Source organism: Aythya ferina, assembly GCF_964211825.1.
Source record: "Aythya ferina genome assembly, chromosome: 2".
Taxonomy (NCBI): Eukaryota; Metazoa; Chordata; class Aves; order Anseriformes; family Anatidae; genus Aythya; species Aythya ferina.
Genome location: NC_140297.1, coordinates 92461774 through 92489555, shown reverse-complemented (window position 1 = coordinate 92489555; position 27782 = coordinate 92461774). Strand labels below are relative to the sequence as shown.

The 27782-nt window shown below is 41.7% G+C and overlaps 1 protein-coding gene across 3 annotated transcripts in view; it reads left to right on the top strand.

The window, feature by feature from the left end:
- Positions 1 to 27782, top strand: part of PTPN3 (protein tyrosine phosphatase non-receptor type 3) — a 164242-nt gene that overhangs the window by 21068 nt on the left and 115392 nt on the right. The window contains exon 1 of one of the 3 annotated variants that reach the window (XM_084508446.1): positions 16957 to 17072. The exons of 1 other annotated variant lie outside the window; for it this stretch is intronic. The gene's annotated coding sequence lies outside the window, so the exon portion shown is untranslated. Of the gene's footprint in view, positions 1 to 16956; positions 17073 to 17189; positions 17526 to 27782 lie in introns of those variants that run through there. One more of the 3 variants, XM_084508447.1, reaches the window with a different exon arrangement.

The following is a 27782-nucleotide window of genomic DNA, read 5'->3' as shown; positions in this document are numbered from 1 at the left end:
AATGCCAAGGAGAGGGTGAGGGAATAAGCTGTCAGCTCGGAGAAAGCTAGGAAGCTAGCTCTTGGCTAAAGAGAATTAACAACCATGACTATTTAAGTGTTTGCCCAAGCTGCTCTTCTACAGGGCCTACCCTAAAGTAATCCTTCATTTCTCCTGTGAAATCTGTCCCTCGTTGTGCCTAGTATTTATTCACCTGTCTGAGAGAAAGGTGAAGGACTGAGAGCTTGCCTCTGCAGGAGAGCTCTCCTCAGAAGCAGCCCTCAGAAGTGCAAGGGAGGCAAATCCTTGGTCCTACCAGCAAGGTGGATGGAGGAATAGCTAGCCTGACAACCTCTGTGCAGGTGGCAAAAACTGGACTGCATGGCATTGCCCAAGCACAGGTGATCCTATATGTGACTGTAGAGTAACGCTTCCTCCTCAGACCCTGTATGTGTGTAAACAGTAGGGAGATAGAGATTGGGCTATTGTGGGTGTAACCTCCACTTAAGCTCATATGCTTCCAAATATGCTGCTATCTTTGTTGCATTCCTGAGAGTGCAAACCATCTCCACCACATGAGGTGACCCAGAACGGGTATCCAGGCTGCACCACTGAATAATTTAAACCAGTTTACCACAGTGGCTTGAAAACTGAAAGTAAAACTTCAGAGCTTTCAGGAGAATTCCAACAAACTGCTCCAGCACAAAGGTATTGCCTGTAACAGAAGCTATGGTAGCATTGCTCATATCCAAAGGGAGGTCATATCCTCTTTGTGATAAGCTTGTGTGTGCAGTTATGGGTGTTCCTGTAATTACAGGCAATGCAAAAAAGTATGGCTTGCTCAATAGCATACCTCCACCACCATGGCAGACACAGATAGGAACACGTCGCATGGTGGAGTGGTCATCTGGGTCTCCTGCTCGTCCTGGTCCTCTCTGTGCTGAGACCTTTTGCTCTGAACTCCCCTGTTCAGTCCTGGGTCCAAGCTTTGCTTGCTGCTGAGCATCTGACTACCTCCAGCAGCTCAGTACATCACACATACCATATGCCCGGTCTCCTGTTTGTCCTCATCTCAATTTACATTGCTTCCTCTCTGCAGGGAATCTAATTAGATCTATATTTTGAAGCTCAAACACACTTACAATAGAAGTGCATCATCATAACAAAGATAAGCAAAGATGCAGAGTGTTTGGGAACATCCTAGGGAAACTGCAAGCTACTTTACATGAAAAAAGGCAAAACTCTTGAAGATAACCTCAAAAGAAAGAACTGCGCAGAGGCTCTGCTGCAATACACTTCAGAAAGAGACTTGAGGAGAAAGGAAGAATGGGGCTGTAGAGTGAGACACTTAAACATGAAATACAAATCCCGTATCTAACTATTTGCGCTGTTATTGTGCTTGATTTCAGCGTGAACACTCCGGCAACCACACAAACATAAGCAACAACACACTCAGCTCAGCTTAACAGGGCTAATACAGCTGGGAGGTTCACTATTTTCTTTACGGCTAATGTCACATAGTTAAAATAAAAAGAAAAATACACCACCCAAATCAAAACCCCTTCATTTCCAGGAGCTGTAAATGATTATTACCATGCTGTAAGCTAGTGTAAACAGGTTCCTGGCCCATGACTAAGGCTTGTAGGCCGTATTGTAATACAACCAGCCGCATGGAGATGTTCCAAAAAACATGAGGCACGGAAAGAATTCGGCTGGGCTCGCAGGGCCCCGTATCCAGTTTCAAGCTCCTCGTTCGATTAAGGGCATTTCTGCAGGAAATGGAAAGCTTGAGGGCGATGAACAGTGGCCTTTATGGCTCACAAGAGAGGAACACAAAAAGCTAACGGGGACTGGCGGGGCTGTTTCTGAGTGAAGAGCACATGGACATTAAGTAAAGGAATGGGTTTCTCAGGAGGTCCACGTCTCTGCAAGCACCACCCTAGGGCAACAGAGCCATAGGGGCAGGAGTGGGGCTCCTTGCAGCAGCAGCCTCCCTTTTTTTCCCCCCTTCCTCTCCCTTTTCCTCTGCTGGAGGAAGCGGCAGAGCCCGGAGCCGGCTTCAGTCACCAGAGGGCGGCAAAGGACTGGCAGAAACACCCGGGAGCCGGTGTCCCTCACACCGAGGGGGGAAAGCATCACACCTTGGTGACAGGAAAGAAGGGAAAAAGTGCCCTATCCTAGAAAAGCCAGGATACAAGAGGTTTTTCTTTTTTCTTTTTTTCTTTTTAATCCTAAAAGCTGCATTCATTTTTTTTTTTAATGGTCTCCTTCCTCTTTTTATTTATTTTTTTTTTTTTTTACAAGCTGACATCAAAATAAAAACAACTCCAGCAGTATTTCCATGACCTCACAGTCGCAGAGTGCGAGGGCTCTGAAGGATTTTTTTTATTTTTATTTTTTCTCCAGCTCTCTTAGACTATGGTCATTTTGCCCCTGACTTTCTTATATGTGCTCTTGGTAACTTCAGACCATTTTTACAGCCTTGGCTGTTGACCGACTGACCTCATCTTCCTGAATAATCTGTGAATATGATTTTGCTGTGGGGTTGCAGCTCTAGTGCATACCTTTCAAGGTACTTTCGTCACGAAGGGTACACATGCGAGCAGCACTTCCTTCGAGATCGTCACCAGGGCTGTTCCTGACTCACCCGTGAGTTACGGACCTGCAACAAAGCTCCCTTCTCTCGGGATGAGTACAGTCACACACAAAGTTACTCAAAAATACCTACGGTCGTTCACACCCTCTCTGCCGTTCAAGTGTTGACTTTACCCAACAGGTATTTCCCTTTGCACTCAAAGTGAGATTGTGCTGCTCTTGACTTGTGCTAGAGAGTGAGCAGGGCTGGGACACAGCTTGAGCCTGTTCTTGTTAATCACCCAGCAATGGCAAATTACTGGTAAATACAGCCTTAAAATCCTTATTATGCAGGCACAAATGGAGGCAATATCTTTTGTGTTTAGAAAGACCCTATAGACCCTGCTGGTATGGATTATCACTGGGAGAGTCTATGACTAAGCACAGCATGCCTCGACCTCTATCAGCTGATCTAATAAAATATTACTCCTCTCTAGAAATGCTGTCATCTTGGATTTTACCCTTCAGAATCCAGCAGAAATCTTTAATCTTTGCAGCTAGCTTGTACAGTGTATCCATTTGACTGGATAGCACTCATAAATGATGACCGTGAGCTCTTCTCTCTGCTTCACACCTCTGTGTCTCAAGTATACAGACCGTTAGTTTTCAGCACAGACACTTGCTATAAGCACTAGCTGTGAATTAAAATAAAAACCAGGATTACGTCATAAGAAAGGTATTTTTGGCCCCCAAAGAAGCAGAGTATCAGTATCATCTGCTGGCCAAGTATAGTTTTGGCACGGATTTCAGAAAATTTGTATTTCTTGCTCTTTAGTTAAAGTACTGAAAAGGCAACTAGCCAACAGAAAGACAGGGAAAATATGGATTGACAAAAACCTAGAAAGACAACATTGGCAGAAATCCATAGTGTTTTTGGCTCTAAATGACTAGTGGTTTTCCTAGATCAAATTCTTTCAAATACATTAAGAACATCCTGAGATTAGTTTCTTTTCCTTTTTTTTTTTTTTTCTTTCCTAAAATCTCCACATGTTCTTAGTGCCATCAGAGGAAATGCTATGCTATCATGTACTGCATACTTCCTAACTTTCCTCTTTTTTTGACTGCTGTACATTTCTGATAATTTTCACTCTTTGCAGTATTTTCCACCTGTTTTCCAGAACAGTGAGAGCACAGGAGACAGTTTTCTTAGGGGAGGATTTTCTGAAGGGTTATCACCGCATCAGTTTAATCACTGGGCTTTTTGTTTAGTAATTTTATTGAATATAAGTTGAATATAAGCAGACCATACCCAACGTGCCACCAAGCACATTAAGATAACAAGAAAATAAAACAATGCTTGCAGATTGTGACCCAATACAATTCTGCTGCTATGCATAGAAACTATACCATGAACTTTAAACACTCCTATCTCCTATTAAGATTATAGCCTAACATTTACATCGCAACTACAGAGCAAAATCACAACAGCCTCTGCAGTAAAGGACAAGACCTGATGGGGAGAGTCCTTTAGGTTTGGGAGCAGGTAATGAGTTCTTTAAAACCTCATTCCCTAGATTAGACTTTCAATGTGGATCACTTTAGCAGACACTAGAAATTAGGACAAAAGACTTTCATATAGTTTTACTTCAATTTTCTTGTATTACTGAGAGGTCTTCAAACTGGGGCAGAGTCAACTAAAATATCTCTCTCCTCTGAGATGGCTAATAATAGAGGTTTAAGGGATTCATTTCTGAACCTCGCTCGCTGCCAATAAAACAGCTTTCTTCAAATATAATCTATTTTCTCACTCTCGACTTACTGTATGACCATTTGAAAAGTGTTTTATCCTCTTCCATATGCTCCAGACAAACATGATGTAAGTTCAGAATGGAAAGTATTATTTGGTTGATCATACTGTCTTATATTATTTGATTGATCATATATTGATCAATTATTTGGTTGATCATACTGTCTTATATTAACAATAAGGTCAATTTCTTTCAGCAAACCCAACAAAAAATAGATTTAAGTCTGCAACCTCCCTCACCTACAAAGCCCAATTGTCTTTTTCTTTTCAAGCCATTTTTCTTCTATATGGTGTACTCTGCAAATGATAAAGCAAATCAGAAATATAGTTTCTGGGCAGATGGAGCTTTCCACCTGCATTTTGAAGCGGGCTATTAAATCACAAAATCTGAGTCTTCTGTGTAAAGGGTATTTTTGACATTACCAGAAATGAGCAACACATATGTCGTCTCTTTTTAAAAGTAGATGGTGCCATTACAAAACACTAAGGCCTAGTTTCCTGGGCATTCAGCATCATAGAAACTTTTGCTCTGATTCAGCTTGACCAAGTCATTTGAATTCCTGCTCACTATATTTCATTGCATTAATCCTTTCCAGCTCATCCTCAGAAGGGGCTGGCAGGCAGTATTTTCCAGTGCTCGGAGCTCTGATGTCACTTTCTAAGCTAATACTCTTACATTGTCTCCTGAAATCCAAGCTGAAGGAGTGGCTTCGAGAAGTCGAAAGAACATGTCCTGCGGTAAACTGCTTGTACAATTGGCTTGACAATGATTTTTGTTTCCTGTATTTCATCTCTCATCCTGTGATGCGTGGAGTTAAAAGCGCAGCTTTATCTAATGAAAAAGAATTGAGATACCAAATGCTCTTTTCACTGGAAATTCAAGCATAAAGGGGAAAAGATGATGGATCATTAATGAGTTTGTTGAACTAGCTCTTCAGTTTACAAATGCTTAGGAATATGCCTTAACTTTATGCATATGAACAGTCCTCCTCAGCTTCCATGGGCCTCTTTATGGGTACAGAACAAAACACAGGAGTATGTGCAGCTGAGAGTCCCGAAGTCCATGCTGTGCTTTTATAATATCCATTTCAATACAAAAATATTAGTTTTGTCACCAGGAGGCTTCTTTTTCCCTTCCTCTCTTAGAACAGAAATAAATAACAACAAAATTTGAAAGAGGCTAAAATGGTTATTGATTTCCGGTATAATATCACAGTCTGCCTGGCTGCAAAATTTCATGAAAATCACTTTTTCATGTCATACTATGTTTTACATCCTTGGCAGAATATTATTTTCAGCTGTGAAATGAAACAAGTTCCATTGAAACAAGTTCCATTTGGCACTCAAAACAGACAAAAAGTATCTGTAAAGGTTACATTTTTATATGAAAATGGCATGAGTTTTGCTCTAACGTATAAAGAAATAATTGCCATCTATTTCTTCATGTAATTCTTTAAAATTTTTTACCAAGATCCTCATAACAAGCCAATCAAAAATTACAGTGATGTTTTACTTAAGACTTTCCTACTAGGCCTTAACTATAAGAAATAAATAGTTACAGACATATAACTGCTTTGGGATGTGATGATATGTCATACTACCACTAATATTTCAGTGTTTGGTATTGAGGGCATCAGCTAAACTTTTCCACCACATTTGATCTTGCAAAAGTAATTGCAGCAGCACTTCGCAGCCCTATTCCACAAAGTTATTTGCATTCTAAACATCCCTATTCTGTTGCGCACTACAAATTGTATCTATTTCTATAGGAAGCTATGAGCAGTAGGAAAGCAGGTTATTTGAAAAAGCCTGGTTTTAAGAATACTAGGATGTTCGTGCTTTTCATGAATGCCTGTCTAAATTTACACAAGATACACCTTTCATCGTGGCAACTGCCTCAAGGTGTGGGAGAGAGAACAAGAAATATAACCCATGAACGAACTCTGGACATACCAGTGGAGCCCATAAGTGCCATGCACAACTTTCGGATGAAAGGACGCATAAAACCGCCTGCCACAAATCTCCAGAGACCCTCAGGCACACGTGACTTGCAGGAAATGCCTTGCTGTCATTCGAACTCTTCACATCAATAAGCACAGGGAGACTGTAAGCTCCTCATCATTTGCTTCGTGCCTGGTATATACCTCTTCCATTTCCCTCAGCTGCGCAGCCAGCATTTCCCAATAGGCAGGAGAAAAGATTTTTATGGATGTGCAGTCAGTAATCCTAGTGCCGGCAGTCAACAGTGCTGCCAGGGATGAATTTATTGAACGAAACTGTGCCTATAACAGTTGTCTTAATATTGACAGGGAGGAACTAGCCAGACCTGCACATGTTCAAGCATAATGCTGCAGTATTTATTAACTGCTCTTACCTGTGAACATCCTATATGTTCTCAATGTGATCTCATATATATAAACAAGGTGATCTGAATACCAACAAAGAACATGTTTAACTCAGGCACTGTTAAAATATTTTCTCTTAATTACCCCTTTGGTGTCATTACAGTGTGCATTAACAAGCTACCAGAGAGCTTAGGGACAGGGCCCACGTGCTCAGCTAGGGGCTGAGCTGAAGCAGGGGCTGAAGCTCTGCTCCGTGCTGCTTGGCAGTGGTGTGCAGCCGTCACTCACAGCCTGGGTCAAGCTCTGTGCCCCCAGCCCAGGCGTACCAGGAGGAGTAAGCCAATTTATTTCTACTGCAGGCATGAGAAAGGCTGGCTGGGCTGGGTTCTAAAGAGCTCTTCAATACCAGATGCTTTCTGTGGTTTCATATCAGTAACTTGCACCAAAACTTTCTAGGGGAAGACGGCTGCTCTCCTTATATTTGTTTTGAGAAATAAATTGCTTAAGTTTGTCTCTGTGGACCTTTGCAGCACAGTGGCAATGAAGCTTGTTCCTCTTTTCTCTTTAGAAGTATGCACATAAGGTGGTAGAATAGGGGAAATGGGAAAAAGAGGAAACAGGTTTCCCTTTCTTGTGATTATTTCAAAGGTTCCTTTCACTTCTTCAAATGCACAAAGAAAATCTCTTGAAGTGGTAGCACCCACTTTGCATAAATGCTTTCAAAAGCTTCTGATAGCAACGTGTGGTCCCCCAAAACCAAATCTTCTAGCAGGCACTCTGAATTCCTTCCTCACTTCATGCAAATCGGGGCTGAAATTAGCAATGACCTTCAGAGACAGCACTGCAAGTGATAGTAAGAGCACTTGCAATAGAGTCTCCGGGTTTATGTTTCCAAAGAGCCTTGTAAAATTCTTTTCTTCTTTGCCTATGCTGTTTTGGTGGCCAGCAGAGCAGAGGTCATTTTGTTTGTTTTACCCCTCTCATGATTTTGCTTTGCCAGACATGTGTCTATAAGACACATTACAATTCTTTAAAAACAAATTGTGTCATGTTGTAAAAAATAGCTTTAAAATCACTGTGTCAAGGGCTATTTCTGTTCCCAGCTATTTAAACTGTAGCACATCTTTGCTATTTTCTTTTTTGCCTTTAGAAAACTGTTGATCTCATACCCGCAAGCGAGCCTAACTTTACAATTGGAACAACTGATGAAATACAGTGAAATCAATAGCGACGATGTTAAAATAAATATTGTGGAGAAAAATAAATGCTGCTATTTATGAAGCAGGAAAGGTCACAGGCTATAGAAAATAATGAGCGCATTCATCTAAACCACTGTATCGCAGCTAAAATGAAAGCCCTCTGATCAGTGAGTCATCTCTTTGCGAGTGCCTCTCTGCTACATCACTTGTAACAGAAACCACTTGCAGATCCCCTGCCAGTGCTGTCAGTGCTCAAAGCACCCAGGCACGACTGTAGGACCCCGTGGTATGGCGCTTGCTCCCGTTTAGTTCAAGTGGAGCCGCGTTTGATGGTAGAACTCGCAGCAGGGAACTCCATTTAAAACACGGTGACTCATTCATCTTATGGCTTTTTGGAGTCATTAGTGGGTCATATAACTATATATATATTTCATTCATGATCCCATTATAGTTCCTATTTATAATCGTACTTGTTTTCCTCCACTTAATTCTCCTAATAAAACAGTAGTCTCTACCTGTCTCACTGTAAACAGTTCCCCCCTTTATTTTGTGGTCTGCTCTTTGACTTTTTTTTTCGTTGTTGTTGTTGTTTTTTGACAGTCTGAGCTGAAATTTCCAGATAGGAGCATGCCAGGTCACAGCAGCATTTGGCATTAGCTGTTTGGAGCTATCGACTCATAGGGAAAGGTTTGGAGGAGGAGAATCAGGAAGGGTTCTGTTCAATTGTAGGGAAATGACTGGACTTTAGTTCTCATACTATTTCCAAGTAGCCTCCTCATATCAGCTTAAAAAAGCTTTTCTCCATACTTAAAATAGTCTTTCAGCAGGTTGAAGATTTCAAAAATCTTTTTGTTTTGCCATTTCCATCAAGGAAAGAAGTTACTATATTTCTCCTTTTCTTTTCTTTTCTTTTCTTTTCTTTCCTTTCCTTTTCTTTTCTTTTCTTTTCTTTTCTTTTCTTTTCTTTTCTTTTCTTTTCTTTTCTTTTCTTTTCTTTTCTTTTCTTTTCTTTTCTTTTCTTTTCTTTTCTTTTCTTTTCTTTTCTTTTCTTTTCTTTTCTCTCTGCTCTTCTCTGCTCTTTTCTCCTTTTCTTTTTGTTTCTTTCATTTCTTTTCTCTTTCTTTTCTCTTTTGAATAGATATGAAAACTTAAGATATGTTTCAATAACAAACACATCAGTTTATACAGTCTTATCATGCCAAAACATCTTTCTGCACAAGCATCAGCAATGAGATCAGCTCTGCTTTGAAAACAGTTTTTGTTAGCCATCTATCGGGCTTTACAGAGAGAGTAATGTTACCAGCGGAAGTGTTGGCGGTGATGTCATATTTGTAATTCTAGCATTATAAAAGTCCTACATGGACTGGAAGGCACGAAAGGGAGAACATGTGATGGTGCTATACACAGGTTTATTTACAGAAACAAAGCCTGAGGTAGTTAGCCAAAGGTACCCAAACTGCTCAGACTGGCAGTCTAGCTCCACACAGGAAGCACAGGTATCTGCGCACTGAAAACTGCAGTTCCTAGCAGGGCTCAATTGCCAGTGGTGTTCCAAACCCTGTTTACTTCCTCGACTCCCTGACTTTAAAAATAGCAAAACATCTGTATGTGATCCTTCAAAGACCAGCAAAAAACCTCCCCCACCACCCTGGGGATTGCAGAGCTGTTAGATGCCACCCTTACCACAGGTTTAGTCTGGAAATGCTGCCTTTCATCCTTGACTAGGAAAGTAGAAAACACTGACTGGTTTCTTTCTCTAACTGAAGCAATTAAAAAAATGTTTCTTGGGTACCTGACCACTCTGGGGAATGTGTTGGTCTGCTTGGAGTAATCAGGAGTGAGGGTTTGGGACTGCAGTGTCAAGACATGGACAATGAATCTTCTTCCTCTGGAACTGAATGGTCAATCTGAGGATCCAAAGTATGGACTTAGGAGTGCAAAATGGCAGCAAAGTGCTTCCTTCCCCTGACCCACTTTGTAGAAAAAAGCAATGGAGACATTAATGGCAGAGTAAAAATGAGCAAGCCAAAACTGGCCAGTATTTTAGAAGGGTTAAAGAAGACCCCTAGAGACAATTCTATGAAAACTAATATGTGGCACTCCAATCTGTCCCCTAAAATTCAGTCCCTTGAGGCCCCTTTAATTTCACCAGATTAAAAATTGTGAACTAAAACAATCCTTTTCCTCTTCTTTACTATTCTATGCTTTCAGTGACTGTACTAAAATGTCTTTTATTAGCACAGCACCGATTTTCCCTAATTAATCCTGCAAAAAGCATAAATTGGGACTGGAAGTGATTGACAAGGGTAAGTAATATTGTGCTGCTTTACCAAAATATGCAGGTGGGTAAATGTGGGGAGAGGACAAGTAAGAGCTTTTGTAAAATGTGAGTAGTCAGCTGTAGTTGAGCCACTAAAACTGCAGTATGGACAGGTATGATGATAAATATCCACAAACTTATTCTGTGGTCTTGAATTTCAGGAAAACAAACAAACAAAAAACACAGGGAAAAACAACAACAACAAAATAACTTCCAGTATATGCTTTGCAACATTTTTTTTTATGATTTTCACCTGATAGTCTGCATTTGTACTCAAACCCATGTAATCCTCTCCAGTGGAAAGAAACCAGCATATAAATGTTTTGTATGATGTTCACCCTCTCAGGAAAATACACTGGAGAACTGGGAAATATTTAATGTGACCCTATAATTGGTATCTATGCTAGGAGAGCAGAATTATAAATCTGTGAGTGATTCTAACACTGATATTTCCCAATTTGTGGTTGCATGTCTCTGCAAGCCGCATGTTCTCTTTTAATGCTTCTATTCTATGTGTGCAATCCAAGGAATGACAATAGCCCTCACAGAGTTTCAGACCACGATAAGTCAGGTTAAGTATGAAAGGCATGTAAGGCCAGATACAATGTGGGTTTTCAGAAAGATTAGAGAGAGTGGGACTTGGACTAAATTTAAAACTCCTGCATTATAACCCTTAGTGTTTGCTTGGCAGCTAACCAGACAGCCTGGTTTTGATAACGCTGTCTCTATGTACCTTGATTTGCACTCCTGCAGTCACTGGGCTGTGAAACCACGACTCAGGAAATAGGTGAACCTAATTAGAAGCCAGAAGGATGGCACACCAATCCTATTTGTGTTCAAGGGCATGCTTCCAGGAAATACAGCCCGAATGGACAGAGGTGCCTCCCTGGAGCACCTGGGGCTGAGATGGGAGACTTAGCAGGGTATCCGCATACGTAGCACTTCCCACCGCTGGCATCGGCATCTCTCTGCTGAATGTGTTGACTAAGCATTCTTGATTCAGCGTGCTGGCAGCTTTCCAGCATGACACGAGCTGGAAAATGTCTCCTATGTCCTCCACTGAAACAGCCCAAAAGCTGCATGTGGGAGTCCTGGTGTTACTCCAGAGGTGGGGATCTGGAAGTTTGGTGCTACAACATCCAGTTTTAAGTCCTTCAATACAGACTGCTTTTTGTGTGTGTCACAACATATAGTACCAGACAGTCATGGCAGAAAAATACAAGGTATCTTTGGATGGCTCATAGCAAGAAAACCTCTCCAGCTGCTTTACACCTTCAACACCCAGAGTACAACTCTTCATAGTTACTGAAAGCTTATAGCTAAACTGAGAACTTCTTCTCCTTCCAAAACAGGACCTCATTAATATTTTCAGTGTATAGATTTTTATAACACCAGTCTGGAAATCAATTAATGTAGACAAGCTCCAGCCTTCTGATCCCCAGACTCTAGACCTAATTCTTTAGGGCTTCTCCCCTTAGGTACGTGATAACCCTGTGTGCTGCTGGACCGGAATGTCCTGAATAGGAAAATGCTGAGGCATTTGCACATTTTATTAACAATCTCTGAAAAGAAATATAGTTACATGATTTTTTTTTTCCCTTTCCATTACTTGTGATGTTCCGAAAGAAGCTGCTCTATTACTAATCTCCTGAAACATATGGTTTCCTTGTTGGGGGTGGAGAGTGGGTGGGAAGAGGGAGCTGATTTTTTTACCATTTCTGAGAGCATTAATGAACACAGCTCTATGATAACACAGGCAAAGGAAGGCTATTTGTGCTGTTTATGTAGGACGCCAAATAACACAGAAATTCTCATGTCATTTGTTGGTCTATAAGCCATCTGCTGGAAGGTGCTTTTGGTTTTCATGATGGTCACAACAGCATTGCCGGCAATGTAGCGAGAACAGTTACCCAGTTAAACTCTCTGGGCACTCAGGAAAACAGCAAGTGTGGAGTTGTTTTGCTTTTGCGTTTTTTAAAGAAAGCCTTATTACAGTAGATGTGCATGTAGCAACAAATTAGGAGACTGATTCAACTCCTCTTAAATGGAATGATTTGATGGGAAATCAAGCAGCAAAGCACAGTGATCTGATGTCTCACCCAGGTTAGGTTTGGCATACTTTACCATGTAAATTGGAATGCTAAAATAAGATTTAGTGGGTTTTTTTTGTTTGTTTGTTTGTTTGTTTTTTGTGTGTGTGTGTGTGTGTGTGTGTGTGTGTTTTTTGTTTTGTTTTGTTTTGTTTTGCTTTGTTTTGTTTTTCCTCTAAGGGACACATCCAGTCTCCTCATTAAGGCTTGTTGGTTGTCTGCTAAATTCAGAGCAGCATTTCCCAAGGAATTAGGAAAGGGGCATGTGTTAAGTTTAAAGATTTTTTTTTCCAGCTTTTTTATATACACTTGAATCAGGAAACAAAATAAAGAGAAGGGAATTATTCAGTATAAGAGAATAAGGACAAAGTATTGCAGCTTACAATGTTTTGAGTTCACTTAAATATCAGGCTTTTCAAAAGAGTATAAATAGTAGTGTTTTACTTTGGTCTGCAGCACAGTGTCTATTCCAAAGCTCGCATACTTGTCCCTCCCTTTAAAGCTGAGCTCGTACTTCACATTAAAGCTGACACGACTAGTCCAAAATTAAAATGGACAGCCAGATCAACAACATTCCCCACCTACATCATGCAAATCGATCAACCAGAATGACGAGAAAAGTGCCCAACACTCCCTAAAGGCTCAATCCCGTATCTTTCGAACTTCAATTAAAGCAGTTTTCTGCAATGTTCCTTCTCAAATTCAAATGATACAAAACCTAAAATGGGCTCCTGCTCTACTTCAGGGAGTGGTAATTTTGAGAGAAACAAAATACCTTTTACAGAAAATTAGCATAGGGCTTCATTGTTTCTCTGGCGTAGCTGTATATATAAACTATATTCGTTTACATAAAAGCCATTTAAATATGCTTTTCATGATTAATTGCTAAATGTAAAACATTTGCAAATTTTAGACAAAGCAAAAATTATCTGACACTTCTGTCCTATGAATTGCATTTTTTTAAGATTAAAAACATATAACCTGAAGTAGGGAAATATTGTTATAGGTGAATGCAAGAAAAATATACGGGTTATAGCAATGCCTCCATTGTTCAGAATAATTACATATTACTGGTAACAGGAAATCATAGAGAGGCCATAAGGTGGAGTAAAGGAATGGCAAGCCAAAAAGATAATTCGAGATGTACACTTCTCAGTGACAGAAAGGCTAATAGTCATGTAAATACATATTTGTCATATTACTGATCAGATAAAATGGAGATAAAACTGATCACTTAACTTTTTTGTATGTGCACACCCAAGAGAAATTTCCCAGCAATATATTTGAATCTGCAATGTTCTGCTTGAATTTAAATGGTTGAGTTGATTGTGCTTTCACTGTTTCCCTTAGATATACATTTCTTCACAGTCTGGAACATTTTCACTGTTTAGGACTAAGTGAAACATTGTAGGTACACCCCCAGTGTCTGTGTTTTCACGTACTCTTCTGTTTGCTCAGCCAATATTTCGTGATGCATATTTCATGAATCAGCACACAACATGACTTGCTTCATATGTGCCTGTAAGCTAATGCGGGCACATTTGACAGTCTCAGCTGAAGTGAGGGAGCAGGATAACATCCACAAAGACCTGGCAAGCACGTAAATTACTTTGGCCAGACGAGTTACTGCCTAATTGCTGAGCAATGCTCCCTGCCTATGTGTATACTGCTAGTCTGTATTGTCTCAAGCTGGCGTTTTGCGATTGTGGGAACTTACCTTAAGTCACTCAGGGTTCTTTTTGGAAAGCTCCCTATTGGCGTATGCTTGGAAAAGATTGAGACTTCAAAAGATATCTCCTAAAGTTGAGATAAGGACAGCTGTTAGAACCTGAGTGCCTCTGTGACCAGACTGAAGGTTAACTTGTGTACGCATATTGCAGATGTATCTATAAGGCAAAGGTGACCATAATATCCAGAACTTGGATCGCCTAACATTTTCCTTAAAATGACCCCATTTGAGTCACAACTACTCCAGAGTTTAATAATTTGGGATGAAGTTTCCCATCACGAGCTTCTGCCTTAGGCTGAACAGAGTTCAAGTAAGTGTAAACCACAGCTTTTCCAGGAAAAAAGTTAGGATAAAGAATTATTATCTAAAACCGAACAACCTCCCTCTTCATAAGTATCTATTGAGAGGCTTGCTCAAGAGCAAGACCAAGATTTGGACAGCAAAGAGTCTTTTGCTGATCTAAAGGAAATTCTCTAAAATTTGGCCTATTAACTTGACTGGAGAACTTGAATCAAAAGTAACACTACCCACAATTTTTTTTCCTTACTGAATTTTTTGTCAGTATGAGGTCTCTGGCCCCATTCAGCAGGTAGCTGCACAACTGCTGTTGCCACAGCACTTCTGGGAGATGCTGCTAAGTCACTGCAGCAGGACTTTGTCCCTCAGATCGGTGATGCGGCCCATGCTTTCCAGGAGTAAACTGAATAGAGATTCAGGTTCTGTGTTTTTTTTTTATTTTTATTTTTATTTCTTATTTTTTATTTTTTTTATTTAAAGAAGTGTTCAGAGAATAAACACATGCAGGAACAGTCATTTTTAAAACCGTCTCCTAGGTATCTTCAGTGGGATGCTCAGCAGAAAGAGAGTAGCCATCCGGTTCGTAGGTGTTAACACGTGCAGCGAAGGCAGCTGTTGAGACATGCAGTGAACGGGAGATGATCCTGAAAAAAACAGTGCTTATGTAACTACATAAAATAATGGCTCTGCCGTGAGAGGTGAAATTAATAGACATTCTTTATCTTAGGCAGTTATTAGGGACATGGTTAATGGGTGATAGTGGTAGTAGGGGAATGGCTGGACCAGATGATCTTGGAGGTCTTTTCCAACCGTAATGATTCTCTGATTCTATGATTTTCATGCAATTAGAAATTTTTCCACGTTTTTTGATTGTGTGGTAGGAAAAAGAACTACAGGTAATCGATTTGTATTAAATTAAATCTAATTTAGCACTTTTTTAAGAATAGAGGATGCACAGGAGCATTCACATACAAATGTGCTCTTGAAACAGACATTTTGTTCTTAGGTGACATCACATGTGGTGGTAGGGATTGTCTGCTGTTGGGACAAATTCACTAGCACTCCTACAGCAACCTGTGTGCAGAAGTCACAGCTTTTGCATTCCTTCTTCTTGTCTCTGCTCTTAATGTGTATAGGAATCTCTGCCTTTCCATACAGCCACGAAATTTGTGAATGTGCTTTCCAAGAACAGTTTTATACCCATAAGTAATTGTGTGTAATAGAAAGCTGTTATTCCCATTAAATCTGTGGGCGATGCTCTTACTCACTGGTAGGCCTGACTGTACTTGATACCACAGGTAGCAGTTTTAACACACGGGGAGACTGTGATCACTTACTCTCTTCCAGGTACAGCAGTGTAATTTCTGATGTTGCAATGAAGTCACTGTCTGGCTGTACAGTGTTAGTGCTACTGAAAGCACAGGTGTTTTATAAGTTGCTCAAATGCCCAAGATAATTCATTTCTAAAATTAATCATGACCTAACTATGATTAATCAGAATGTGTTGGCTATCATGCCACTAAATGAATGCTCTTAGGTTTACATGGGACTATTTGGAGGGCGAGATACAGTAACCTTTATTACGGAGAGCAGCGGCCTGGCCCTTGCCCACGTGTTGGCTGCGTTTATCTGTTAAATTGAACATTTTACTGCATTCCCCCTAAAGGAAGAGGCGATGACTAGTGTTTACAAAGTACTTTGCCTGTTTGCAAAATGCAAAGTATCAGTTTAAAGGAAGTTTAACTTCCTTCCACGGCATGCAAAGTGTCGGAGGGCTCCAGCCCTCCATGGCAGACGTGAGGTTCTGCTGGAGACACGCTGACCCAATGGAGCTGATCTGGGATGGCAATGCCAGGGCTTCCTGCCTCATTCAACTCAAGAATGGCAAACCCTGCCATTCTTGAGTTGAATACTTACACTCCAGAGGGATGGCTGGGAGTTAAATGAATTTACTCCTGCTTAGGGTCCAGTTCTCCTGCCTTCACTTCACTGGGGAGTTCTACCTTCAAGTTGCTTCATCCAAACCGGCCAGCAAAGTGGTGTAAGGGGAATCACAGAATCACCAAATGGCCGAGGTTGGCAGGGACCTCTGGAGATCATCTGGTCCAAACCCCCTGCTGAGCAGGATCACCTAGAGCACTGTGCGGGATGGCATCCAGGCGGGGTTTGAATATCTCCAGAGAAGGAGACCCCACAGCCTCTCTGGGCAGCCTGTCCCAGTGCCCCGTCACCCTCCCAGCACAGAAGTGCCCTCATATTGAGCCGGAACCTCCTGTGCTCCAGTTTGTGCCCGTTGCCTCTCGTCCTGTTGCTGGGCACCACTGAACAGAGCCCGGCTCCATGCTCTCCACACCCTCCCCTCAGACATTCATACACATGGATGAGGTCTCCCTGGGTGGCTAAACGGGCAGCACAGAGCCAGCAGATGGCAACGAGCCCCTGGAAGTCTCCCCCAGCCCCTTCCCCACAGGCTCAGCACCCAGCACCCAGCACCCAGCAGGGGCTCCCCGCTCCCGCTAGGCGGCGGCAGCGGGCGGGCGGGCGGCCGCCCCGGCCCCTCCGGGCCCCTCCGGGCCCCGCTCCGCCCCGCTCCGCCCCGCTCCGGAGCCGGTGGTGGCGGCGGTGGCGGTGGCGGCGGTGGAGGCTCGGTGCCGGGCTCTGGGCACCTGCTCGCCTGGCCTCGGGGGCTTCACCGGCGGCCTTCCGAGCCCCCTCAGCGAGCCGGGCGGCAGGTACCGGGCGGGGCGGGCGGCAGGCGGGCTGCGGGGAGGGCTGGCTGGCTGGCGCCGCCGGGGCGCCTCCGGTAGGGCAGGGCAGGGCAAGGCAGGGCAGGGCAAAGCGGGCGCTGTCCCCTCCTGCCTGCCTCGGGCTTCCCCGGCCCCTCCGAGGGCCGGCAGGGGCTCGGCGGCAGCTCCCGGAGCTGCCCTGCCCTGCCCGGGGGTCGGCGGCGGGGAGCCGCTGCCCGCGGCGTGCTGCGGGTGCAGGGCTTGGGAGCTGGCTGTGCTGCTCCTCGCCCTGCAAAGCGGCCGCTTTTGTGTTGTTTTTTCCTCTTTCTTTCTTTCTTTTTTTTTTTTTCTGTGTGCCCTAACACCCGTGCGACGGGGAGCGGGACGAAGCGGTGGCTTCGGTGGCGCTGAGCGCGGGGAGCGCTGCTCGGGCAGGCGGGCACGGCTTGGTGCGGACAGGTATGGGGGAAGTACCGGGTCTGCGTGCTCCTGCGGAGAAAAGTTGCTTGCGAGTAACTTAATCCCTTCACGGAGGGTCACTGAGCCTCTCTGCACCAGCTCGGGAGCGGAGCTGCACTTGGGAAAAAAAAAAAAAATAATAATGATATAATCGGCACCGATCTGTAGAGGCAGCAAATTATCCTTATTACCTGGGTGGTTTTGATCCTAAAGGGAACCGTTAGAGGAAAGGTTGGCTTAATCGCCACGTCTGGAAAAACTCGCTACCGAAACACAAATACTGAATTTTTCATGGTGCTGACATCCTCCGGCGCTGCCGTGTGGCTAAAGGGCTTGACGGGCAGGTGACAAGCACTGAGCGCGTCTCTTGCTTTTTAGTTCATAAAAAGAAAACTCGGTGCTCTGAGTATTTCTAAACACGCTTAACGGGAGCTCAACTGAAGAAACAAGGGGCTTGGATAAGATTAATTTTGTTTCATAAAGCGCTGGGATATTGCTGGCAACAATTTCCTGGGGAAATTCTTAACGCTTGTCATCTCTCCTTGTGATACGACTCGCGTTTATTACATGTCCATTGCCACCTATAGATAGTCACGTATAGATACTCATTCTGAGACTGGGTTCATGGTTTCAGAATTGAAATTTTGGGTAGTATCACAGTGACACGTTCTACTTTACAGTAATTACTCTTTGCCCCTACAATACTTCTAGTGTAAATTAAGACTGGCATAAGACTACAGTTATTTGTAATTTTCTAGCATATCCAGGAAGCTTCTTATATTATCGGTGTGCTTTATTGGTGTGTCAGTAACGATGCTGACTGCTAAAGACGATAACCAGAGAGCTAGTGTGGTGGTAACATCACCTTGCATGTGTTCGTTACTTGCCACGTGGTAAATCTTGCTTTCATCCACTCCAGTGATCTGAAACAGCAGCTAATTTCTGAAGATCTCGGGTGGTTTTTCTTAATAATCAATATTGTGGGAGAAACAGTTGTTGGTACCTTTCAAAGCCATGACCTACTTTCTGTATTGATGGGTAAATAGCTTTGCACAGGCACTAAAGGAGTAACCTTACATAGGCACGACGCTGCAAGGGTTGTGTACAGAAGCCGTGAATGTTAAATACTGCAGGGTGGACCAAATGCAGGTACAGTGAGCAGCTCTTCTGTCATTCTGCATGTTCACAAATGATGTTTGCTATGCTGGCATAGACACATAGGACTATTTATTCATTACATATCGAGCAGTTAAAAGGAAACGGAACATTAATGGGTGAGGAGGACCCAATATATGCAGTTATCAGCCTTACTATTTGAAGTGCTTGCTGTGAGTTTTGTAGGAAACTTGCAGCATGCTTTCTGGAATGAAGAAAACTCTGCGACCTTCACAGGTGAGAACTGGGCAAGAACATACGGTCATCTACTGAAAAGTTTGCACTAAAGTGGAGCAGTAAGAGAGTACAACGTCCAGTTACCTGCATAGAACTACATCTGCTGGTGTGCTTGCTGTAATTTATTTTAATTCCTCAGTGTGCTAGTTGTTCTGTAGTAGGGGTTCCTCTTTATGCTGCTGCAGACAGGCTGCCAGCAGATACATGTATGTTTCGCTCCACTGTGTTAAGTGCATCAGGTCAGCTGATAAAAGGGGCTTTGACACAACAGCGATGAGCACTAGAGCATCCAGTTTGCAGATGTCTAACTTGTGAGAAAAATCTGTAGCTCTGGAGTGCTGGCCAGTGATGGGTGCATGGGCTGCTTTGGGCTAGAGCATGGAACATTTCTCATTTGAGTAGGAAGCCACCTGAATTAATCGACAGATAATTCAGAACTGGGGCTGTGTCTTAAGCCCACAGGAAAGGCAGGGCTTAGGCAGCCTAATCCAGGCTGGGTGGAAGTGTCAGCATCAGCCAGAAACACCGCCTGCAGTTTTGTTTTGGATTTGGATGCTTTTCATTAGCTGTGGTGTTTCCTCTTATCAAGGCCTAAAAAAATCAGAAGGTGTGTACAGTCTTACCTCATGAGAAGTGGGAATTAATGAGAGGTAGGTTAATGTTTTCTGTTGAGGTGTTTGCTGAGGGGAAGGAGCAGGCGCAGAGGCATTGGAGTGGAGTAACAGATGTGCTGCAAGTTTCATCCTGACTTATCTTGAGATAATTTAATCTCCCCATACCCTAAGATACTGTTGGCTTCATATCAGCGTGTACTGAACCTTACAGGGAGTTCTTACTTCTATTATTAGCGTTGTAATATGAAACTCAGTCATGTGTCCTGTATAGGACTTTGTATTCCATTTCTTTCTTCCCTCCTTTCATATCCTTGCACACAAAGTATTTCACAAAACGATAGGAAATCAGATAGTAGATGAAACATCCTCCGATAGCTCGCTTTATGAAGCTTTCTGGTTTTAATTTTACTTTCTCCCTGTTGGCAAACTGCATTCAAAATCTTGGAAGAGTCATCTCCATGAGGAAAATGGGGGTGCTTCTTGACCTAATTCAGTGGCTTGAGCTGTGCTGAAGCCTGGTCACGCACATATGCTAGTTTTTATGGTTTAGATTTCTGAACATTGCAAATGAGTAATAGAAACAAGGGGTTCCTGTCTGCTGGACCAGGGAGATTGAAGAGAAAGTTACAACCTTTACTTAGCATTGTTGAGGCCACGCCTGGAGTAAGTGGAGTAAGGAATGAGTGTCCAGTTCTGGGCCCCCAGTACAACAGAGACATGGACACATTGGAGAGAGGGCCACAAGACGTAGGGCCACAGAGCTGTTGAAGTCCTGGAGCACCTCTCCTATGAGGAAAGGCCGAGAGAGCCGAGACCATTTAGCCCGTGAAAGAGGAGGTTTGGAGGGAATCTCCTCAATGTCTATAAACACCTGAAGGGAGGGTGCAAGGAAGGTGGAGCTGTGCTATTTTCAGTGGTGCCCACCCTCAGGACAAGAGGCAATGGGCACAAACTGGGATGCAGGAGGTTCCCTCTGAACATGAGGAAGTACTTTGCTGTGCAGGTGTCGGAGCACCGGTGCAGGTTACCAGTGAGGTTGTAGAATCTCCTCCTTGGAGATGTTCAGAAGCCACCTGGATGTGGTCCTGGTCATCTGGCTTTAGGTGTCCCTGCCTGAGGAAGGGCACTGGGCCAGATGTCTCCAGAGGTCCCTGCCGACCTCAGCCATTCTGTGATTCTCTGTGATGCTGCAAGCCCTCAGTGCACTGCTGAGCTTCTGTTCATCCTGTGTGTGTCCCACATGCTTTTGGCTTGCAAGTTTAAGAAGTCTTAAGCAAAATCTGAGTTCTGGGCATATATTTGGAATGCAAGTTCTCCATTTAGCACTCCTCAGTGAGACATGAGGTATTTTTAAAGTGTTCCAGGAAAAAGTTGGAAAAGAGGTGGATAGTATCTGCACTGTTCACCGTTCTGACAGTTCGTCAAGCTTTCAGTAGCATGTGTCCATAGTTTTAGGACATTCTTCTGGTTTTGCATGGCCTTGCTATCTCGTGTCTTCATGCTTCGTGTCTGGTAACAACACCTTCATTTTATCAAATACAGTCCTGTAAGAGTCCTCACCTCTGGTTTAAGAGGAGATCATAGCAACAATGAGGAGTGTGGTGGATCTCTGCAGTCTGTAGACCCCTAGTCTGAAGCCAGCACGTTATCCTGTCCTGTTTGAAATGAAGATCAGAAAGAGTGGGCTGATCAGGTAATTCCTGTGACTAGGTTTCCCCTGTTCACATTCTTCAAATCTCTCTTCTATAGGAAGATTAAAGAACAATAGACAGGTAATGGAGTTTTATAGGCGACAAGAAACAACAAAACTTGTATGTGGTGCAGATATATGTTAATCTCCCATGTTGGCTATAATTTAATCATTTCCCTCTCTTGGTAAATTTGGGTTTCATACAGGTACTTACAGCAGCATAGTTTAAAGAGAGTGTCCCAGGCTGTGAAGTATGACTAAAAGCCCTGCTGAGGAAACTTTTGCAGAACCTGGAATTTGGAGGAGCTCTTCAAGCTAAATGGTTTTCACCAGTTTTCTAGTAGAAGGAATTCGGGACAGTGTGAAAAGTGCTGCTTTGCCAAAAGCATGACAGATATTATTCTTTAAATCAAAGAGTAGAAATACAGCCAAAGTAATATGTCATAGGTCTGCTTGTGTGGATCGATTAAGTATGTTTCAAGGGGTAATGTAGTTTACTGTTGACACAGCCACCTACTTTCTATCATCTTTATCAACAATCAGCTTTTATCATCATAATTTAACTCGGTGGTCTGTGCATTATGAAGCTGGATAGATAATCATTCTTAATCAATACTGTTTGGCATTAAGATAGCAAGCCCAGCTCTCTCAGCCTTTCCTCAGAAGGATCTTGTTAATTCATGTCTGTACATGTGTTATCAAAGTGGGCAGAAAGCTTTACAAGAGCTTTGAAGGTTTTTCATGGAAGTGAAAACAAAATCAGTATGTTAAGTTTTCTGCAAGACAAAACTGGATATATGGAAAGTGATTCTAAGTCTCCTTTGCTCTTGTGTTTTGGTGTGATATGAAACAATGTACTCTTCCTCTGAGTTCACAAACTTTCAAATGAGCTAAAAAGCTTTATTTCTGAAATGGTTAAGTGGACAAATATTTAAGTGTTACATTGTTGTTTTTTGTTTTCTGAAAGACAAGTGGTAAAATTGGTGTAAAATGATAAAATACTTTAACCTTTGTAGCTGGTAAATGCAGTTCTAATGTTTTGGTAGCAGCTTTTGTTTTAGTGACTCTGCCAGAAGCTAGCAGTAGCTAGTAGTACTAACCAAGGCTGGATACCTCAATGGTGTTACAAATATCAAACAAAACATGCCATGTGCACAAAGCAGAGCTACTTTTTTGTTTGTTTGTTTATTATTATCAAGGAACAAAAACCTCCTTTTTAAATCTCTTACTTGTTATTTGCACCAGGAGATTTCTATTTAACCTAAACAAGACTTTTGTAAAATAGCTTTGGAAAAAGAGCAGTTATAGGTAACTGAAATACAACAGCAAAGTATTTCAGTGTGAAGTTGCACGGTGTCTTGTTTGTGCTTCAAAGTATCAGAGGGGTTACGATTTGCCCTCTCCCTCTGCCCCCAGGCAAGGTCTCAGCCCTGTGCGTGGTTCTGTGGAAAGCAAGCGGGTCGTAACACCCAAGTGCGATGAGTAACCACGGCTGTTCCCCTGGCAAGCTATGGGATGCAGTTACACTCTGTGGAATGACGTATTTTATGAATCAAAGCTGGGAGTGTGAGCTGTGACTTGCATGTGCGTGGGGTTTTGTACTGTAGCAGTTGTGCTGTTTTGCCTGCAGTTGTGAATATGGATCCTGTCCTTCGATCCTGGGCATCTCCCAGGGCTTAGCCCTCATTGTTTGGAAGTCTGTTCTCTAGAGTTTGCTTTTAAATTTATTTTTTATTTTTATTTTTTTTTCAGTTCAATATTTTTTATCCCACATTTTGGATGAATATGTGCTTGGCTTCTATTTTAACCTCTGCATTAGTATAAAATGTTTTCCCTCTTTTATTTTATTTTATTTTATTTTACGTTTTTGCATTTTATAGTTGGAAAGATCTGCACCTCTTGGACTTGTATAGTGCAAGTAGAGGTACAACTTTTGAAGGCAAACCTAGATGTGTACCTGAAGTTAAGCACTTGCAAGGATTTTTTTTAATTTTTTTTAATTTTTTTTTGATTGCTGGAATTGCATGAGTGCTGTAGTGGTTTGCGTGGAAGAACATATCTTCGTGCATGTGTTGCTAACGTTCTAAATAGCACATTCAAAATCTCCCCTCTGTCGATAAAGCAGGTTGTACTTTGGTCAAGTTGAAGATCAGCTAGCACATGCTAAAGTACAGCTTTCCTTATCACCACGTTATTATTTCCGAATGTGTTAGTCCATATTTGCTTTAGGAAAGAAAGGAGTCTTTGCAGCAACCTAGTGAGCACAAGTCGTCTTGGTTGGCTTTCATATTCTTGTTTATAGGATGGGGTGGTTTCTAGTTTTTACCTATAATTCTAGCTGTATGTGCACCAGGAAAGCTTTATCACAGCACCTCTGACACACGTTAAAATCTTTCCATGTTAAAACATTCTGGCTTATGGATTAACTCGATAGTTATGGTATGGGTAAACTTTTATCGTCTCCCTTGGTTCTTATTTGTGGGTCTAGAGGGTCAATGGATTTTGCTAATTATCAGGAGATCCTTGGGCTTTCAGGAGATCAAGTTCTGAAACTCTGATAGCTTGCTCTTTCACGTGGGAGTCTCTAGACTACTGTTGTTTGATTGTATGATTTCCACCCTTGGTTATTATTAACTCAGTATTAAATCTAGATTATTTAGTTTTTTTCATCAAGTGATGTGATGATTAGAACTGTCCTTCTGTTAATGTGTGCAATGTGTTAAGCCCTGCTGGAATTTCACCTGTTTTACACATTGCCACCTTTAACTACGGATTTCTCAGATGTGTGGTTAAAAAAAAATAATAGTGCCACAGACTCTGCTTGGTGGAAACTTATTGATCAACTGCAGTTTAAGTAGAGCATAAGTCACTTTCGGAATGATCTTGTACGTCATTCAGGATATGTTTGAAAAGAGGTCATGGCTATGTGGAATCCTTTTATAGAATGACCCTATTTTATTAAGGAGCACAAACTTTTTTTTTCCCTTCAAAATGTTTCTGTAAATATAATCTGTTGATTGTATAATGATAATGTTTGATAATGACATTTGAAAAACATTGCTAAGAATTCACTGATATGTGTTTGACCATCTAGTTTAGAACCTAAACTCTTTTTTCATGGTAGAACAATACAGCTGAGGCTGATCACAGAGGTAGGCATGTTTTTCTTAAGCTTAGTGTTTTTATGTCAAATATAGGATGTCTGTGTAGTTGGCTTCTATTTCGACATCTGTATAAATAGTATTTATTACAGTTTATAATAATGGGAGCAGCTGTATGATGGAGGGGAAAAAAAAAATCAATACTTTCCATCTTAGACCAAAAGCGATAAGTGATTTGATGTCACTGATGAAATTCAGATTTGTTAACACTGGGCAAGTATTTATCTGTGAAAATGCATGTGATACGTATACCATGTATATTAAATTAACAGAGACTTTTAATAGGACTGGACATAAGGGTATTTTCTTTAAATTTGGAGCCCAAGTAAAATATTTTCTTTTGCTGTTCTTGCATTGTTTTGTTGTTGTTATGATTTATTTTATTATTTTTTTTTAAGAAAAACAACTTAGCTACGGATACTTCTTGCTTTTAGATTTGTTTGACTTCAGTAACGCAGTTGTTCTTTGAAGTAGTTGCCAGAAATTTTCATAAGCTGAGAGTGAGCCAGTGGGACCGTGCCAGTCCGGGTGCACTACTGATGTGGCAAGAGACCAAAAATCCACGACAGATTTCAGAGGTCGGCAGTGATACTTGTGTAGCTGTCTTAATTGCAGCTTCCTGTTCACTACCTTCGGTGGATTTTAAGTTTATTCTTCAACTTCAGTGGCATCTTTCCTATTCATATTGAGAATGCACACCTGGAAAAAAGATACCTATCTGAAGGAAGCTGGCGGTTTGGCACCTGAGAACTGATAGGGCTCCAGGATTATAGGGAACACGGTCAGTTTTTTTTAGTAAGTAGGAAGCGATATAATAGTGTTGAATAATGGAACAGGTTAACGCACAGCCTTCTGATGTCGTGTGCCTTCACAAAGTGGAGCAAGGGCCTCGTTCCAAATGTATTGATCGCAGGCTACTTTTATTAACGGCGGGTGCTTTTATGGAACATTATTATACGATAACACACACAGAACTATTCACAAACATGCGTTTGCATTCTGCATAGGACCTTTCCTTTGTAGTGAACTATCTATGCCCTCAATGCAAGGATGGCTGTGTGTTGTGAAATTATCCTGTCGATACCAGCTTTGCCTGTTGTATCAAGCATACAGTGCTTTGAATGCTTTTTTCCCCCATCTCCTTAGAGATTTAGTTCTCTGTCAATACGCTCCGTGATGTGAAAGTGAAGGTACACACGTAATTTCTGTTTCCCTAAGTAAAGATGAGAGAATTGTGTTTTTTTCCTAGCCAGGTTTTAGAGTGAGTGTTCTGAAAAGTTTGTCATCTCTTTCCGAGGATTTCTTGTTTTGTTACCTGAGCATAGAGCAAAAGTGCTGGAAGCAGCATGACGGGTTCTCACAGTGTCCTGACTGCTGAAACAGATTTCTGCCTCTCTTATTGGGGCAGTTGGTGTGCTTTTTCTTTTATTAATTGTAAAATTCTTGCATATTGACATGATGGAAGTACTAAACTTAACTCTGTTTTATAATGTGAAAATCAAGTTATTTATTATCGATATGAACAGAACACAATTACCAAGTTGTTTGAAACATGGTAAACTGATAAATTCAGTTTATGAAGTGTTAATTTCTATTCAGTTGAATATAATGGCTTCAGGTCTCCTGTTAGCAGCAGTATGCTTGGGTTTACAGTAAAAGTGTCACCTGTTTAGGAAAGGAGTATGGTTTGGTATCCGTGACTTTGGAGCAGTCTAAGGTTTTGTGGTAATGCAATGGAACATGAAGCTAGATATGTTCAGAACAGAACAAGTAAAAAAGGCATCTTGTCACTAGAGTAAGTTGCTGTTACTTGTATTGAATTCTTGATTCTGAATTCATAAGCAATACAAATAATAATTAAAAAAAACTGTTGGAGCAAAACAATTGCTGAACAGGAAATATATAGGAAATGAATCTTACTCATATTGTGTTACTTATTTTTTTTTAGATTATGAATGAGGAATCCCAACTCCTCTGTAAAAGGAATTTTTATGGATAAAATCCATCAGCATCTGCTGGAATTAATGAATGAATTGAGGGCTTAATAAATGAGCCTTGAGAATCTACAAAAGTCCAGTCTAAAGTTAGCTGCATCATCAGCTATTCTGAAGAAGGAGAGGTTTTGTTACTGCTATCAGTTACAAACTCTGTTACTTGTTAACTAGTGCGTGCTCTGGTGTTTGACTTGCTTAGAATAGTGTCATGTTTTATGCTAGGGTCATCTGAGTGTTTTTGTTTTTCTAATTACCAAGGACATCTTAACCAGCAAAAGAAAGCTTGTTTAAAATTTCTCTTTTGGGTGTTGAAGAAAGCAGTCAAAGACAGATATAAACTGTGTTAATCTGGTGTGGAAAGGAGAAGTTCGTGTGTTTCTTGGAGCCTACCAAGTGCCCAATGTTACAGCTTTTAACACCTCCGTTACCAAAGGCAAAATATCTCTTTTGTGTCCCTTGTCTTTTCCTTCCAACATTTGCAAGCAGAAAACGTTAACTTAAACACCATACTTGGTTTCATTTAATTTCTTCATTTATCCAAACTTGCTTCTAAACCCAAGCCAACGTGCATGTCCTAAAGACTCTATGCACAAGCAGTCACTGGCCAACTAACTTTGCAACCGCGTGGTTTGCGGCCAGAGGCAGGGCTGAACTGCTATCGCAGGAAATAAAAAAGCTGGTTTTACTGGATTGCTCAGACAGTGGCTGCAAGGCAGCCCAGCAGGTAAGGTCGGATGGCATGATGAGCCTACTTTTATTGGTGTCTTCCTTTCTGTCCGCTGAGGTCCCTTTGGGCAGTTGATGTCCAGAGAGTAAGCGAGGTGAAAGCTTCAGTTTCTTTAGTACTTTTAATTTTTTGTGTGCTGTCAGGTGACACCAAACAGTGTTGGATCAAATAAATTTTCAGCTCCTGAATCTATTTGCTTATCTGAAGAATATGCTGGTGGTTCATCCCTACTCTCTTCATCTGTGGGTCTGTTGGTTAGTTTCAATGTTTTATTTAAAACAAACAAACAACAACAACAACAACAAAGTAGATTCCTAAAGATATTAAGTTATATGAAACTATATATATATTAGGCTATATGAAAAACTGGCATATAGAAGAGATTGTCGGGTTAGTGCCTGCCTAAGAGAAGGGCTGCACTGTGGGACTCAGCAGGTTTATATACAATTGTGCCACATGATAACAAGGGAGCAGGTGCTTGACTTGGTTTCAACCACTACTTCTGTTTCATCTCTTTGCATCCTTTAACTAAAGGCTGGGCAAGAAAAGAGAAGGGCCTGGCTGCTGAAATGTATGTGGGACTTGAGGACTGGGGCCAGAAGAGAGGAAGAATTCAGGTTTGGAAGCATGGCAGCCTAGGATAGTAAGAAAAAAAAAAAAAAGAATGCAATGGTTCCCA